The 17470-nt window shown below is 36.9% G+C and overlaps 1 long non-coding RNA gene across 2 annotated transcripts in view; it reads right to left on the bottom strand.

Annotated features, from left to right (window-relative positions):
• LOC135206202 (uncharacterized) overlaps positions 1–9379 on the bottom strand; it is a 123916-nt gene extending 114537 nt beyond the window's left edge. For both annotated transcript variants that reach the window (XR_010312696.1, XR_010312697.1), the window contains exons 1-3: positions 9255–9379; positions 2041–2201; positions 541–630 (exon numbers count right to left, since the gene is read on the bottom strand). This is a non-coding gene — a long non-coding RNA (uncharacterized LOC135206202). The remainder of the gene's footprint in view (positions 1–540; positions 631–2040; positions 2202–9254) is intronic.
• Between the last annotated feature and the right edge of the window lie 8091 nt (positions 9380–17470).

The following is a 17470-nucleotide window of genomic DNA, read 5'->3' as shown; positions in this document are numbered from 1 at the left end:
AGAGGATGCTGTGCAACTTGAACTTCAGAAGTTCAAGTGAAGGTGCAATACATTACTACCCTAATACTATTCTCCTTGAATTTTAATACATTGTCTATTTGTTAAATTATTGGTTTATTTTTTCTTTTTTAATAAAAAGGGTTTCTTCTTCCTGTATTTCCCTTTATCTATTCTTACTTCTTCCTAAAGAACACCATATTCTTTGGAAGCTTGAATTTCAAGTGAACATCTTAAAACCTGATCATGCTTACTTGTTAACACAAGGGGTAATAGACAATAACATGTTTGACACAGGAAAATGCACATTTTCACCCTACCTTATATATGCTATACAAGATTACCAAAAAAAAATTATTTTGTTTTTGGCTCAAAATAGGTTAATGAGACTAAGTCACATTTCAAGATTCCTATAGGGATCTACCACAGGGTCTGTTCTTAAATGAGAACTGGAGATAAAAAAATAATGAAACTAGTATTATGTATTTATGAAAATGCTCTTCTACTATATCAGTAAAGTATAAAACCATGAATGAAACCTACTGCTTGAGCGTCTGCTTGTTCCCGATGTTCCAAAAGGGTGGTTTCAACTCATCTCTAGGGTAGATTAAGAGAGGGCTTCCAAATGACTTCCTGCAAGAACAATGTTCAAAACTATTACATGCATATAATGTATGAACTCAGAAAAGAACTACTACTTCAGTTATGTATTTACATTCTACAAATTTGCTTTTACCTCTCATCTTAGAAAATGTTGATGCATTCTGAACATTTAATGCATATTTTTGTGTGATTTTGAATAAAACATTTAATAATATTCTGTGAAGAACCAATAATGTAGGAAAACACTAATTTGAAAAACAGGCTAAATACCAACAGGGCAGCATAGACAACCCAGGAGAAATGGCACTGATAAATACCTGGACCAGACGGGAATAGGTGGAAAGTGGCCAACACAGAAAAGTGTGATGATACTTAACTTCACATATAAACCCATAAGAGGGAACTCAGAGGCATAAAAATTAACAGACATGATAACACAGTATCAAAAAATTAAAAATAAAAACCTTCAAGTACAATCATAATATGTACACTACAGTACTGTATGTGCAGTGTAGTGTGTTTTAGGATTAAAAAAATGTACAGTACACTATTGATTTTATATCATACTATACTGAAATAGGTATGAAGAGTAGAGTAATCAACTTACATACAATTCAATATACAAATGGCTGTCTGGAACCTAACTTGTTTGTAAGTAGGGTGGTGTTTGTATTCCATTAATAGATGACAGTCAACAGATTTACATTATGAGATGCCATCCAAATTCTTTGGGAGTTTACTCCCTGTCTAACAGATATAAAACCTCCTAAATGTTATAGGTCTTCCTTTGTTCTTTCCTATATAGCTGTCCAACTTCTTTAACTTTGCTTAAACCCAAGCTTGGCCTCTCATTGCAGAGAAAATCCTACCCGACATATTGAAGTGAGTTTGGGAATATGATTTAGGGCCAATGTCTCACAAGACTGTGAGAGGGATAACACTGAATGTCACATCAACTACAAAGCTACTTTAGGGGGCCCTAATGTCACTACCCCTCATTCAAGGAGTTTTGTAGCCTCATACAATTTCTCACTACACTGTCATCATCTCTCAAGGCAATATGATTAACTTAAGTTGCTAAAACTCACGAAGATGCAAATCCCCTTTCAGTAAAACAAAAACAGAAACATTTAGGAAATAGTACTATTAGCTAGCTTTCATAAACATGTGCCTGGAACCCTTCAAAGTATGTCAGTTGTCAGAACAAGATGTGCGCTGGAAATAGTGCCTCAAGTATAAATGTCATGAAAAAGCTGTCTGCTACCTTAAAATCCATACCATACTTCTCAACTTTCATATGACATGCACAAAAGTCAGTTTCAGCATATAGAAGGGACAATATTGCCTTAATTGATTATGAAAACTTTACACCCCTGATTATGAGAAAACCAACTTTTCAAAGCCAAATGTCACCAAGAACACAATTCTACCTGTACTCACACTGCAATAGCTGTAGATTTTGTCCATTGGCCAGATTCATGGCTTTGTTATACTCCAAAAGAGGTCACACGGCCCAAATACTGGTTAAAACCCCATACATACAGTACTCCTATAACATTAACTGTGATGGTCACAGTGCTGCTGCTGCTGCAGGAAATCATCTTGAAATAGAAAAATGTCAACATTCAGTCTCTTTCATTTGAAAAGCAAATCAAATTTTCTTGTAAATAAAAACCAGATAATAAGGATTCCAGTTTAGTATTTACTCAAAAATTAAATCCAAAGCAAATAACACTGTATAAATCATTAAAATAGCTTATTAATACCAAGGAATCATATTCAGACTCATAAGGCCTGCCTAGTGAATTCACAATGAGAATATGAACTGAAAATAGGAGATGGGTCAAGTTATAAGTAGGGAGACCAAAAGGAACAAACATGATGGAATCTGAATAAGATTCAACTGATGACCGAGATATTTGTCAATCATCAAAGCAAAATCTTCCTAACACAGACCAAGTACGGGGACCTTTGAGATCATTCAGCAATGAAGGGTAATTGAGGGTAAAAAGGTTTTAAAGGTGTAACAAGAAAAACCTCGCAATTGCACTATGCAACAACTGTTAGGAGAGGTTGGAAAATAAGAAAGAAGAGATTAAGAACACAGGTATGGTAATGGGAATGGAAGGGGTTGCAGCTATGGGCCAATGGGACACTGCAAAGAACCTAAATAATGCCTACAGTGGAAAGAGTGAGGTGTCCTGACGGCACTAACTCTCAATGGAATCACCTGACAATAAAAAAACAAAAAAAAAAAAACAATGCTACTCTAATATGCAATCTGCCCACCAGCTGACCAACAGAAACATATTACCAGATTCCAAAAATCAGTATCTGATTACAGTACAGTTCCATCCTTTGTTTTTTCCTATACATGAGTCAAATCATCTGAAGGATATACATAGATGACTTTACTACTACAATTCATAATACTACAGCATATCTACATATATTATGTGTTCCTCAATAATACACAAAATGTACTGTGATAGCATACATACGTATTACATATCATTTACATGACGACCCTGTCGCTTAAATTTCTAAGCCTACATAAACCACTCCTTTTGTTGTAGTGAGCTAGACAAACCTCTAGTATAGTGAAACTGGATAATGTGCAAACAGTTTATTAAGCGTTTATGTTAGACTACAGATGACCAAAGACAAAAGTAAAAATAGAATAATTTTTTATCAATAAGTCAAAACTTCATCTATAATGCTACATACAATATATTCACCATTTCTTCTTTATCAAACATTGGTTTTCTAATACAACGTATGAAAGAGCAAACTTTACCGCTGTTTGGTGAATGTTGTTGCAATATTAGCTAATTATGTATGCATACCCACGTTTCAACAGAGCACATTTGAATAAATAAAACTTAAATAGTAAACAATGAGGTTAACCCTAGACCAAAATAGACTTTATTAAACTTTTATTCAAGCAGAGGCCAGTGAACCAAGCAACTTCTAATCCTTTTGAAGACCAAGCTTGGAAAAAATGGCATGGATTTACCATGAAAGTGATGGACTGCCCAGAGGAAACCGTTATAAATCACAAAAAACACAAGCAGGAGCAGTGTTCTAATGCTTGGCCCAAAAAAAGAGGAAAAACAGCTGCTGAAAAATGCAGTTCTCGGATCAGTGATTTTCACAGAATGGTTGTAGGAAGACTAGTCCTGATGGCTCTTACAAGGTCACCATTCCCACATTACCTCAACCAAGACAATATATAATACTTAAGAACATTTAATTTACAACCATTCAGATACAAACAAACGGGATAGCCAATTGAAATTGTGTCCAGAGAGGACCCCCTTTGCCACCCATAAGTTCAAATTTTGTTCTGCATGCCTATTTTGTACATACAGAACTGTATGCACAATATATTGTGTTTTAGGATGAAAAAAAAGATGAATAGAGTAACCCAAGTTACAAACGATTAAACATACAAAACAACCATCTGGGACATAACTCATCCAAAGAAGTTTTAAACCGTAAAGGGTTCATGTTCTGTGTCAATTACACAGCCATCAACTTCAATGCACAGAAAAATTTTCACTTTTTAAAAGAAGTTTGGCCTTCATTTACTACAGGAGCCCTTTCCAAATTTACTAGGTATATTCAGTTTCCTCTATCATTTGGGTTGCTTATTAAGAATTTACCATTATATTTTGGGGGCTAGTACTAAACACGGCGCAATACATTTGACACCCCAATCCCTAGTGACTGTCGTATTCGCGGGAACATTACTTGCAGTCCGTGTGGAGTTATTGCCTAGAATTACCTTTACTACTGCTACGGCTTTTCACTGTCAGTCGAGTGTCCTTAGCTACCTAATAAATTCACACGCTAAAAAAATAAATACAGTGGAACCTCTACATACGAAAGTCCCTACGTACAAAAAATCCAGGTTACGGAAGCAAAGACGAAGATTTTTTTGCTTCTGTGTATGAAAATAATTCAGGTTGCGAAAGGGTCAAGTCCAAGATTCGCCCGGGCCGCCATGAACAATTTTCAAATTCGTGCGCAGCCAACTCAGTAGAATCACCACCATCCTTCCGCTCTCCCATTGGTTCCTGATGCTAGTCACTGACGTAAGATCCTGCTCTCCTATTGGTCAGCATCTGTCCCATCATGCCTCTGTGTAAATGCATTCCTTGACCATTTTTTGCGGTAGCGTTATCGTAAACACCTGGAATTCATTCGTTCACATATTTTTTGTTTGTTAATGTAAATTCGTGTTAGTGATTTCGCTTTTGTTGTACTGTAAGTTACTTTATGTGTGAACTTAATTACTTACGTGATTAGCCATGGGTCCCAAAAATGTCACTGAAGTTCACAGAAAGAAGAGGATGCTTTCTATGGAGATCAAGATGGAGATAATCAAGAAGTATTAATGTTTTCTGCCATTTGTTAATGTGTTTCGTAAAGTTTAGCTGCCATATTTTAATGTTTCGTAAAGTTAAGTGTTCATGTTTTCTGCCATTTGTCCTCCTCCTCTGTCGCCACTTCGGACATCGCCTCACTCGAAAGGTAAGGTTCCACATTTTACTACATACGTACATACATGTACGTACAGTATTTCTTGTACCCTGTACACTAATACACTTTATTTACTGGTACAGTCATGGTTATGTTAGGTATTGAATAGTCCAAATTGTTGTATTTCATTGTTTATTGGTCAATTTAGCTTTATTATAAAATTTACTGTGGTGTTTTTGAAAGGATTGGAATGAAATAGGCAATTTACATGTAAAACGTAGTTCTGGATACAAAAAATCCAGTTACAAAGGCCATTTTGGAACGGATTAATTTTGTAACCTGAGGCACTACTGTAAATAGCTAAATCTGCAAAACAAAACGGCAGCCATTCCAAGGTTCAATGACTAGATGACTTAATGTTAGCTTTAGGTATTTCCCCCCCAATTTTTTTTTTTACTTTGTCTCTGAATTTAGTAATGATTAACACTAAAACTGATAACAAAAACCCATACTAACAGTAATGAACAGTCTTAGTAATAAGCTGAAAATTGTCAAGGTAGGCTAGCCTACTCCATTGTAGGGTGGTTAAAATTTTAAGGTAAACCACTACCATATATTGGACTTGAAAATATCTAAGTTAATGCCATACTAGGTATAGGCCTATGACTTAAATTACAGATAGCTGGCTAGGGTAGAATACTGAATGGCCGACCTCTACCATAGCGTGACCACCTCCCTGAAAATTGGAAATTATGGCCTTAATTTGTGACTGGAGAAAAAATTTACTTTGCGAGGAAAGTAGAGGTCTGGCTCTTGACTAAGAACTATCCAGGGTTACAGGACATGTTAAAGTACTTTTTCAGGGAGGAGGTGGCACTAAGGTAGAGGCTGGCCATTAGGTATTTTACCCTAGGTAATGAACAGTCTTAGTAATAAGCTGAGGAAATGTTCAGGTAGGCTAATAGGCTAGCCTACTCCATTGTAGTGACGAAAATTTCAATTGGTATTTCTACAGAAGCAATCCGCGGTGGCCTAGACTATGGCAATTGACGTTTTCCTATGTTATTTTACCCACTGAACAAGAATTTAAAGTAATATTTATTCGGATGACTGTAATTAACTCCCAAGGGCCAGTACTAAACACAACTGGACCGCCGACCGAAATCGGCGGAAGAACACCAAAACCAATACGGCGGCGATACCAAAACAACAAAACAACAAACAAAGTACGGAGCAACTACATATCAGCGACGATCGATTTGTGTGTGTTGTCAGTAAGGCCGTAGCGGAATGGCGCTTCGCGCCTTATCCGCATATTTAAAGATTCTTGGCAAGCACGGCATGTACGGCAAGAGGTAATGTTGCGCTGCGCGCGCTAGCCACAGGGGTTACAGTAAGGCTACTTACCGTGGCGGATCACACCTAAAGGCGTTCCTGTTGTAGTCGATCCGACAAATAGTAGCTCCACATCAATCGCAGTTTTTTTGCTTTAGAATGAAATTATGTCTTTGAGCATATTCAATCACAACTTCTTTACCACCACTAGACAAATAATGATAAAATTCACCATAACCCACATTGCACTGCAAACAATCGGTAGGAAATCGAAGGTCTGTCAAAATTAATGCCAGAAGGGCCAGCCACTGCCTCTGCCATAGGTATAGGAAGACAAAATTCCGTTTTTTGCTTCATTATTCGAGTATTCAGTCAAACAAGGATACCAGTGGACACTGGACAGGTAACTTTATTACTCTGCTGAAATGCTAGTGAAACTTAGTTTTCGACTAAAGTCGTTCGTAATTGGTTGTGAAACCCATGACGTCATAACGATGTCAAACCTCTCAGCCAATAATGAGTAACTGGAACTGCTTTTGTTTGCGTAAGAAAGTAAGTTAGAGGGCTCATTAAAAGTAAACATTACCGTAGAGGAAACACCTCTCCCGACTTAGGAAAAATTCGGGGTAAAAACTTATCAAGCTCATTTAATTCCACCACGTTCAATCTCTCATGTAATGACTATAGTTTTTATATTGCTTTTCACTTGCTCTTTCCATGTAGGTGATTATTTATTTTACGAACTGGATATTGGTACGGCAGCCGTACCCCGATCTCGGTAGATATTGGTACGGCAGTGAATTGCGCATGCGCGAACCCTTGTTTACCGCCTCACGCATATCCAAAGACTATATACTGAAGTACATAGTCTTTGGGCATATCAGTGACAGCAAGAAAAATGGTGACGGAACAGCATGAACCACGGAATAATACATTAGTTTTTGCCGAAAAACAGATGTTTTCAGGTTTTAACGAGCTGAAGAAAGCCATAGACATCTATGAAGACTCAAGCTTTCAAAAATTGGGTAATTCATGGTATATGTAGGTCACGAACGATCGAATCGGCCCTGAAAAGAATTCTGAAGAGGAGAGTCAAAGAGGATTATACATAAATACTATATACACTACCATCGTATCTTTGGTGACTTTCTCGGCCCTTTATTCTGCCCGACATCGGCAGTTGCAAGGGCCGTTATACACTTTACAATATTCTTTTAATTCACTTCATTGGGTATATTGCAGCTGTCGGAGAAGACGATAGAATTTACCAGGTAGTGAAATGGCAAAGTTAAACCAAATTTCAGCATTATTCCATTAAAATCGGGATAGTGTTGTTTTTGTAGTACAAAAAAGCGGGATGGGGGACGAAAATTCAAAGCCAACAAAAGCAAAAAAAAGGGGGAGGGACATTTTGCTAACTGAAAAAAGGGGGAAAGATGTTCAAAAAGTGTGACTTTCCCACCTAAAAGCCGAACTCTGGTTTACATAATACAGTATGATTAGCAAACTGGTAAATGGATACAGCTAACTGCCGTATCTACAGCAAGTCAAGAGCGCAAATACGGCACCAATGACAGAATCTGCCGTACCCTCACCGCACTATATTATTTGTACGGCAGGAAGTCTGAAATTGACGCATGCGCAATTCACTGCCGTACCAATATCTACCACGATCGGGATACGGCTGCCGTACCTATATCCTGTGCCTTTATTTTAATATCCAGTGCGGAGTGCTTCTGAAATATTACCTTTAGTACTGGCCCCTGGGGGTTAATTACAGTTGTCCGAATAAATATTACTTAAAATTCTTGTTCAGGAGGTAAAACTGCATAGAAAAACCGCAACTGCCATACTCTAGGCCGCCACAGATAAGTACACTAGATCTACCTTTCAATTTAAACCACTACCATATTTTGGGCTTGAAAATATCTAAGTTAATGCCATACCTACCTAGTAGGTAGTAGGTAAGGCTTTGGACTTGAAAATATCTAAAGTTAACGGCATAAGGCTTTGGACTTGAAAATAATAAGTTAATGCCATAAGGCTAGATATATAGCTAGGTAGGTATATGACTTACAATTACAAATAGCTAATCAGATAGGCTTATAGTACCTAGGTAGTAGTAGTAATTCCCATTTTGAAATAACCAAAATTTCTTCTCCATCCTGCATAGGTACTAGGTATAGGCTAGATAGCACTAGCCTACTAACCTGCAAAAATACTTAAGAGAGCAGAAAAATTAGAAATCAAATTGCGAGAAAGACTTATGGTATCCGACTTAGCCTGTAAAGTAAGAATATACCGACCCCCTTAAATAGCCAATATGACAAAATTGTAACAGTAATCATCCCTAGCATATGTTAACTTAGCCTAGTACCTACTAATTAGTAGTAGCTAGGCTACATCCCTATGTTTAAGTTCTTTTAGCACCCTTAGCTACCACCTAGCTATGTTTAAGTTCTTTTAGAAGTGCCATAGGTACCGTGCCAGGTATTTCTACAGAAGCAGTCCGCACGGACTGCAAGGAACGTAACCGCGGATACGACATCCACTACGGATTGGGGGCCGTCCAATGTATTTCGCCGTGTTTAGTACTGGCCCCTGGGGGTTTAATTACAGTCGTCCGAATAAATACTATATTACTTAAAATTCTTGTTCAGTAGGTAAAACTGCATAGAAAAACCGCAACTGCCATAGTCTAGGCCGCCGCGGATACCTAGCCTAAGTACCCTAGATCTACCCAATTAGCAAAATGACGTTAAATTACCAGATAATTACAGCACCTACACTTTTAAGAGACACAACGGAACAGGGAAACTAGCTATAGGTATTACCTTTACCGGTTGCTGAAATTGCTGGTTAAACTTCGTTCCAGTTCCAGGATGGTAGAGTAGTAGTAGTAGTACTGGAAATGGTAAATGAGATTGGTCTTTGAAACGGCTCTTCCCTTTTCTCGTTATATTCCTCCTTTGCTTTTGTTTGTTTTAGTGTGCTCGTATTTGTTGAAGTGTATATTGCTTGTGTTTGTCAAAGTTTCTTGTTATTTTGTTTGTTTCTACCCGCACGTCATTAAATAAAAACCTGTGGGTACTTATGAGCCTTTGCCTATCATAAGTGGCAATGCAGAGTATAAAGGCGCCAGGTTCACAGATGAATTTCTGAGCTCTTTCATTTAACTTTGTTTAAGACGGTAATGAGATTAAAATTTCCGGCTTGGATATTCATATTATTTTGGGCTTATACTTCCAAAAGGGAACACTGATGATGATATACCTACACGTGGCCATTCCCTGGCGATTTGCGACTAATTGGAAATGCGTTTGAAGATTTTTCTCAATTCCTGCATGAATTTTATTTTGGTTGATTTAATTCTGGCTTGGCAAATTGTGATTTCAGTGGAACATTTTCTCTCTCTAGGTTCATGTTTTCCTTTTCTAACTTGGGAAATTTTGATTGATATCAGCATAGCATTCTCTTCCTGCTGTTATGTGTTTGGCCATATTTAAAGTAAAATATAGACAGCTCTTTTCATTGAAACCAAAATATTTTAAGCCTACTTTAAGATAGAAATAAAGATGGAATTGCATAAACGGTATTTCAGATCATCTTTGTAGTCTGAATTCGTAAAAAGAACAGAACATACTACTGCATTGTGTAGAACTGATGTCAGCCCTGTCACATGAATTAATCCACCGTCTCCTTAGAAACCTTTTTGTTGGAAATTTGAAATATCGTACAGCGTCTGCTGTCATTTCCTGGGTTTTATTGCACCCATAGACTGAGCAATTGCTTGGCATATCTGCATCACAGGACTAAATCCACTCTATTTCTGATCGTGATAAGTAAGCGACTTTCACAACCCAGTCGGGCAGAAGTCAGTCTGACCTGTCTACCTGGATCTGGGGCACTATATAACGGGCCAAGCCTGCTGTGGTTACCGGACGAATTTACCATGAAATGAATGTAGCACTAAACGTCATCACAGATATAGTTTATATCATGCTGATTTTTACTGTGGACTAATTTCACATACATCCTACTTGTCCTTGGTAGCTGAGCTGGTCTTCTAATTCATTTAACCTTCGTGGGATTTACTGGCTGACAGATTAACAGTTCTGCAAACCATCTGTTCAAGCATTTGCTTTGCCAACTGAAAAAGAAGTGAAAGGCAACCGACATTGGTCATGTTGCCAATCTTCAACATTGCAAAGTAACCTATCACACAACCTCGGAATGCTTGCAGTACCAGCAGTGCCTGTTGCATTTCCTAAAGGTTTATTTGCGGATGAAGTTTGCTTTATGTCCACACGCTTGGGACAAACGTAAATTTTAGTGTGTGCTCTACCCTCCGCCAGTGCATGTGTCTGTGAACAGATGCATTTCAGAGGTAAAGAGTTCAAGAGAAATCCTTCATGGAGGTTCCAGTCGACAAACCAGTGGGCAAAATCCTCTTTGATCACCCAGATCAGGGGCGCAAGTGGTACGGAGGGTCACCTGGAGCTAACAAGTGCTGCTGGGGATGGCCTGCCAAAGCAGAGATGGTTGTTCTTGCCGAAACAGGATATGCGATGTAACTTCACTGAGCTGGCTGAAATGACAGTCCAAGGTGTTGCCATGTCTGAGTATGTGCAGGTGTGATGACTGCTACTTGGGGATGAGATTCAACTTTTTCCAGTTTATCATGATCCCAGAACATGGCAAAATACAACTAGGTTTTCTCTCTTCCAATGTGATCAGTGTTGATACCAGAACTAACCAACTGCCAATGTAATGCAGCAAGCATATACCCAGCGAATGGGGGCAAGAAAATACCAGAGGGCCATTGCCAGCCTAAAGCAAAGAACCATGAATTGGTAGACACTCTCGTTACAAAGAGGGGGTTACTTCTGGGAGGATTGAATGAATGTGTTCTTCAGACCTACAGAAAGCATGAAGTTGCCCACGCATAAAATCCTACAACTAGGTTGACGTAAAAAATACATAAAATTAAAAGTGAACTCATGTTGGTAGTAAAGAAGAATAACTTAAGAAACCCTGGTAATATTCGGCTGCATATAATACTAATATAATTCGGACGGCTGAAATGGCCGTGCTACTGAACTGTAAATTCAACCTTAGTACTCAAATCAATAATGCTTGCCCTAATCCTAGAAATATTGTCGTGATAAAAAAAATATTGAGTTTTCTATTTAAAAAATTCTAATCAACTGTAACATCAACAAAGTGGACAAACTGTCATAATTCATCAAAGATGTAAAATACACTAAAGACAGCGGCAAGATTAATTTAGGGTATTATATCTCGCGATAGGATTCCCAGAATTGTTCGAGTCACTTTGACTCCCCATCAGAGTTATAACAGTGTTTAAGATGTGTGTAATGATTCAACGGGTTATTAGGACTGGTCGTCAAAAATATGTGGAAGACTTACTGCGCGTAACAGCCAACAGATGGAGTCAACACGAGACGAACTACCGAGGGTTTCCAGTCATTTGAGACAGGGTGCGCTCCTAATGTTGCTTTTAGAGCCTTTCGATTTTTTAGTTTCAAGATTGCACAATAAACTCTCACTTGACATAAGGAGGAATGAAAATATCAAGTCATTCAAGGAAAAAATTAAGATTTAAAAGAAATGATATGAGTGTTATGAAAGTGAAAATTTTACAATTAATATGAAAATCGCCGTATGACTCAAAATGTCTTATGCACTGGTATATTGTATAGATCCATTCATTGCTTTTACGAGTGGGACTGGAAACAGAAGCTAACTATCACTGAGATATGATTGAGGTTTGTGCTATTACGTTTTTAACCTTAAAACTATATCCCCGTAGGAAGGTAGTGCCGTCAGTGCACCTCATGCGGTGTACTGTAGACATTACTTAAGGTTCTTTGCAGCGTCCCTTCGGCCCCTAGCTGCAACCCTTTCGTTCGTTTTACTGTATTTCCAATCATATTCTCTTTCTTCCATTTAACTTTCCACCGTCTCCTAACGACTGTTTCAAAGTGCAACTGCGAGGTTTTCCTCCTGTTACGCCTTTCAGAACTTTCTACTCTCAGTTTCCCTTTCAGCGTTGAATGACCTCATAGGTCCCAGCGCTTGGTCTTTGGCCAATATTCTACATATATTCCTTCCTTCAAAACTATATCGAGTTACTCTTATAAATAAATAAACACCACAAAAACTAACACTAACGTAGTCCGGGAAATTAGAAGACATCGCCAATCTAACAGGACAATAAACCCGAAATAAACGAGACAAATAAGAGTTTGCCGATACAAAACATCACATTTTCCCCATAAAGGCAAAATTTGAAAAACACACACACATGATATATATATATATATATATATATATATATATATATATATATATATATATATATATATATATATATATATATATATATATATATATATATATATATATATATATATATATATATCAAGAGCCAGCAGGAAAAATGAAAAACAGCAGTACCTAGCGCTTTCGTGTATTCTTGACACACCTCATCAGGGTACAATATATAAAAGAATGAAAAATAGCTTCGAAATATCGAAGGTACATAAAAACAAAAAAGTAAAATACAGAACAATCAAACAGCCTAGTCAAGAAGCAAATGGTCCACAGCCTAGAATTACACTTAAAGGACAACAACAAATGGAAATGGAACTACTAAGCAGTCAATTACATAGTTACGAAGTTGTCAACAATACATTTCGTAAGCCAGTTATCTAGTTTATATTGTCCGTTGCTAATATTAAAAACACTACATGACTTATATTTTATTATACTAGATTCTATAATATTTCTTTTAATAATGTCTCTACAAAATAAAATTTCCTTTGAATTGTTCCAATTAATTGCGTGATTAAAATTATTCATATGTAAAAAGAGAGCACTCGATGTACTTCCTACACGTACACAATATTTATGTTGATTTAATCTTGATGCCAGTAGTTTGCCACTTTGACCAATATATTTTTTTATCACAATCTCTGCATGGAATTTCGTAAATGCAACCCGTTTGTAAATTTGGAGAGTTCCTTATTAAAATTGTTCTTACAGACTTAGTGTTACTAAAAACAACGTTAACATTAAAAACTTTAAACATTTTTGGCAAAGAAAGAAACCTGTTGTCAAAGGTAAAACAAGCAAATTACTAGGGTCGAAAGCCTGTACATGGTCCACTGCATAAAATGTTTTCTTAGCCTTTCTTAAAGCAACATCAACTAAAAATGCCGGATACTTCAATTTAAAAGCAATATATACAGTACTGAACCATAATCCATTAGAGAAGGTTAATAGTAGTTTCAATAAAAAACTTAAAACATTGTTAAGGGGAAAAGATGATTTAATTAAGAAATTTTGTATTGTATGTGCATCCTTGCCCTATCTTTATGGACTTATTAAAACTCACAAACAAAATAACCCTGTACGACCCATTATTAGTTCTGTAGGGTCATCAACTTATAATTTGTCAAAGTGGCTTGTCAGTGAATTGTCACCTCTTATAGGAAAAATTTCAGGATTTTCAGTAAAAAATAATGTGGATTTTGTAAACCGTCTCAGAAGCTGTAACATTAATTACGAATTTAAAATGATTAGCTTTGATGTAGTTTCCCTTTTTACTAAAGTTCCAGTTGACGACCTGATAACATTTTTAGCTGATGAGTTGGATAAATACGAATTTTCTCTGCAAACTGACACCATTTTAGAGTTGCTGAAACTGTGTATTAAGGAATGTAAATTTACTTTCAATGGTAAATTCTATGAGCAGAGGTTTGGTATGGCTATGGGGAACCCTTTATCTCCCCTTTTAAGTAACATTTACATGGAGTTTTTTTGAAAAGAAACTTCTATCAAATATTTTACCTGCGAATGTTCTTTGGTTTAGGTATGTCGATGACATATTTTGTGTATGGCCTTTGTGTGAGGATGTGAACCGATTTTTGATTAGATTAAATGCGCTGGTTCCCTCTATAAAGTTCACACTTGAGGAGGAAATAGATTCAGTTTTGCCATTTTTAGATGTAAGTGTGCATAGACAGGGTAACAGATTTAAATTTTCGGTTTTTAGGAAACCTACAAATGTATGTTCTTACATTCACTTTTACTCCAATCACCATTTGAAAGTTAAACTCTCTGTATTCTCTTCCATGTTTTTAAGAGCTTTAAGAATTTGTTGTCCTGAATTTTTAGAAGACGAGATTACCAAGATTTATGATATTGCTTTTAAATTGAAGTATCCGGCATTTTTAGTTGATGTTGCTTTAAGAAAGGCTAAGAAAACATTTTATGCAGTGGACCATGTACAGGCTTTCGACCCTAGTAATTTGCTTGTTTTACCTTTTGACAACAGGTTTCTTTCTTTGCCAAAAATGTTTAAAGTTTTTATGTTGACGTTGTTTTTAGTAACACTAGTCTGTAAGAACAATTTTAATAAGGAACTCTCCAAATTTACAAACGGGTTGCCTTACGAAATTCCATGCAGAGATTGTGATAAAAAAATATATTGGTCAAAGTGGCAAACTACTGGCATCAAGATTAAATCAACATAAATATTGTGTACGTGTAGGAAGTACATCGAGTGCTCTCTTTTTACATATGAATAATTTTAATCACGCAATTAATTGGAACAATTCAAAGGAAATTTTATTTTGTAGAGACATTATTAAAAGAAATATTATAGAATCTAGTATAATAAAATATAAGTCATGTAGTGTTTTTAATATTAGCAACGGACAATATAAACTAGATAACTGGCTTACGAAATGTATTGTTGACAACTTCGTAACTATGTAATTGACTGCTTAGTAGTTCCATTTCCATTTGTTGTTGTCCTTTAAGTGTAATTCTAGGCTGTGGACCATTTGCTTCTTGACTAGGCTGTTTGATTGTTCTGTTATTTTACTTTTTTGTTTTTATGTTTACCTTCGATATTTCGAAGCTATTTTTCATTCTTTTATATATTGTACCCTGATGAGGTGTGTCAAGAATACACGAAGCGCTAGGTACTGCTGTTTTTCATTTTTCCTGCTGGCTCTTGATATACAATCTTCACGTGTTACTTGTGATCGTATAACACACACACACACACACACACACACATATATATATATACTATATATATATATATATATATATATATATATACACACACACACACATACACACACACACACACACACACACACACACACACACACACACACACATATATATATATATATATAAATATATATATATATATATATATATATATATATATATATATATATATAATTCTCGAAGAGGTCCAGTCATTTAGATAGCTAAGCCACTTTCAGGAAAATTGATGGAGTTTCTACATGCAATTTCTTACCCTCATTCAGGTTATTAACAATCTGTTTTCCTTATTCGTCCTAATTTGGAGATGCTATATTCTCCTCGCTCCCCCCCCCCCCCCCCCCGCCCTTCACTACCCTCTTGTAAAGAGAACGGAATGGAAGGCAATTAACCTGATCATCGTTCTCCTTTGATGTTCTTTCCAATCTCCGCCATAAAGTGGCTTCCTGGACTCGTTGCTAGACGCAGGTACTATTTTCGAACGGATCTTTGTTGGGAAGGGAGAATCCCTACTCTCTTGGGGGCCTTATTACATCGATTGGGCCTACTCTCACTACATTAACGCCTTGGAAATCAATAATTCTTAGTGTACAGTTCAGTGACTGCTTCTTTTCCATTGCCTACTTTTCTTAGAGCCTCCGACTCCTTACGAAGTAGGTCTATTTGTCCTTTGGGGTTACGTTACTTTGTTTTTTTTTAACTCTTCCTCTCTCTCTCTCTCTCTCTTCCTTATTTTAGTATTTTCTTTATGTCTGGCCTACAAAGGTGTTCCTCTTTTTTTTAAGTTGTAAAATCGTTTAAGCCTTTCCCCAGGTTTAGTCTTAACAACCGAGAGGATGTGCATTTTAAATAATACGGTCTCCGTGTAGGAATGTCTGCTAAAACCATTTCTGCAACGAGGTAGGCGTTATGTAATTGCTGGGCGAGAGAAGTAGGAAGCAACGCCAGCGGTCCATTAACCACGTAATAGTGTAGGAAAGGAAACCATCTTGACCGCAAACTCCAATCAACTCGTTCTGGAAGTGGCGGGATATGCCAGGCCCTCCAGTGGTTGTCTTAGTGTACCAACCGCTCCTCCAACCGGCCCCCCCTCTTCCTCCTCCCCCACATCCCTTCTCGCTTTCAAATAAAGAAAAATGAGACGGAGCCTTCACTTGAGACTGCTGATGATCTACTTTCATTAAAGCAACGAAACGGCAGGCATTTTGCAGTAAATATTAGTGGTCGCTTGATTGGTAGACAATTTGCTGTAATATGCAGGTCGCTTAAGCTTAATTCGGTCGTAAATTTATGAGCAATTTGCAATGGTGAAATAAATTTGTATTCAGAAACTCAAGAAACTACGATAATTACTGACTCTCTTTGATCACCAATTACTGCTTTTCATTAAATGGTAATTGGCTACTGGCGCGCACGCGATACAAACAGATGAACACACGTCGTAGCTAAAGCATATTCATGAATGAACAATATGCTCATATCATGTGTCATAGGGTTTGACAACAACGTGATCTGAGTGCAAAGTGACGGCGATGTCATAATTGTAGGACAGTATCATTATTACGTGGTTTCTTACTGGGTTGAAGAATTCCTCGCACAGCTGCTTACTCTGTTTTGACCATTTTAACCAAAACCGAGAGCCGTTTGCTTAACGTTTTATATGGAAAGGTTATCGAGTATCGCCATTGGGCGAACCGAGTTGCAATTCATTTTGTAAATGCCATTAAAAGTACCTTCTCACAATTCTCTATTATCGGTTCATAATGTCAAAATTTGGCGAAATAAGATAGACGTATATAGATATTTCATGGTCATAAGTCACTGCTTTTCACTGCAGACATTTTAATCCCTTCATTCTGCACAACAAATTTGCACGCATGAAAATGAAATGAAAAAATGAAAACTGGAGATAAGCACTTTAACAAAAGGCTATAAAAATTAG

Source organism: Macrobrachium nipponense, chromosome 29 (genome assembly GCF_015104395.2).
Source record: "Macrobrachium nipponense isolate FS-2020 chromosome 29, ASM1510439v2, whole genome shotgun sequence".
Lineage (NCBI taxonomy): Eukaryota > Metazoa > Arthropoda > Malacostraca > Decapoda > Palaemonidae > Macrobrachium > Macrobrachium nipponense.
The sequence above is the reverse complement of the archived record's forward strand: the minus strand, read 5'-3'. Positions and strand labels throughout refer to the sequence as shown.